Raw genomic sequence first — 1738 nt, 5'->3', positions numbered from 1 at the left:
CCATGCGAGAAATTGCAAAGAAACAGAAAATTTCCTACAGCGGTGTGTACTACTCCCTTCAGAGAACAGCACAAATGGGCTCTAACCAGAGCAGAAAGAGAAGTGGGAGGCCCCGGTGCACAACTCAGCAAGAAGACAAGTACATTAGAGTCTCTAGTTTGAGAAATAGATGCCTCACAGGTCCTCAACTGGCAGCGTCTTTAAATGGTACCCGCAAAACGCTAGTGTCAACGTCGACAGTGAAGAGGCGACTCCGGGATGCTGGCCTTCTAGGCAGAGTGGCAAAGAAAAAGCCATATCTGAGACTGGCCAAAGAAAAGATTGGTATGGGCAAAAGAACACAGGCATTGGACAGAGGAAGATTGGAAAAAAGTGTTATGGACAGATGAATCCAAGTTTGAGGTGTTTGGATCACACAGAAGAATATTTGTGAGACGCAGAACAGGTGAAAAGATGCTGGAAGAGTGCCTGACACCATCTGTCAAGCATGGTGGAGGTAATGTGATGGTCTGGGGCTGCTTTGGTGCAGGTAAAGTGGGAGATTTGTACCAGGTAAAAGGGATTTTAAATAAGGAAGGCTATCACTCCATTTGGCAACGCCATGCCATACCCTGTGGGCAGCGCTTGATTGGAGCCAATTTCCTCCTCCAACAGGACAATGACCCAAAGCACACCTCCACATTGTGCAAGAACTATTTAGGGAAGAAGCAGGCAGCTGGTCTGCTGTCTGTAATGGAGTGGCCAGCACAGTCACCAGATCTCAACCCCATTGAGCTGTTGTGGGAGCAGCTTGACCGTATGGTCCGCAAGAAGTGCCCATCAAGCCAATCCAACTTGTGGCAGGTGCTTCAGGAAGCGTGGGGTGAAATTTCAACAGATTACCTCAACAAATTAACAGCTAGAATGCCAAAGGTCTGCAATGCTGTAATTGCTGCAAAAGGAGCATTCTTCGACGAAAGCAAAGTTTGAAGAAAAAAAAGTAATACTTCAAATAAACATCATTATTTCTAACCTTGTCAATGTCTTGACTATATTTTCTATACATTTTGGAACTCATTTGATAAGTAAAAGTGAGTTTTCATGGAAAACACGAAATTGTCTGGGTGATCCCAAACTTTTGAACGGTAGTGTATATTTGCTGCATTTAACTACGTGTATTGATAACGGAGCATTTCATATCCGAACTGCGAGACAAAAATCCGATAAAAGCTGAGAATTTGTAACGCTAATAAAGCCAGCCTTCTGGAAAACAACGGGCCAAAATAATCTCATTTCCAAAAGAAACTTATCTTGCAATAATACAGTTTTTACATCAGTGAACCTAAAACTAAATATATTAAACTAAACTACAACTATCATAAGAAACAACTAACATATCAAAATATAACCTAAATAAGCAATAAACAATCAACTATAATTACTTTACAATAAAACCTAAATACAAATGTCAAATTAAATAGCTCCAACAAATAGCATCTTCATAAGTAGCATCTTTTTCAAGCGAAACATATGCTGTACAATGCATGTGGACAGAGTTAATACATTCTGCAGAATGGGGAATGACAAGAGTAATAACAATCAAAGAAAAGTGTTAGAGAGAGGATCAGACATGATGTTCTGAAAACATATCTCCCCACCAGTTTGTTTCTCTCCATATCCCCAGACAGGATGTTTCCAATACACGTCCCAGGATACGTCTGCCCACCCAAGGCATGTCTCCCACAACTAAGTGCTCACT

The sequence above is a fragment of the Pseudoliparis swirei genome, chromosome 6 (genome assembly GCF_029220125.1).
Source record: "Pseudoliparis swirei isolate HS2019 ecotype Mariana Trench chromosome 6, NWPU_hadal_v1, whole genome shotgun sequence".
In the NCBI taxonomy this organism is placed as follows: Eukaryota; Metazoa; Chordata; class Actinopteri; order Perciformes; family Liparidae; genus Pseudoliparis; species Pseudoliparis swirei.
The sequence above is the reverse complement of the archived record's forward strand: the minus strand, read 5'-3'. Positions refer to the sequence as shown.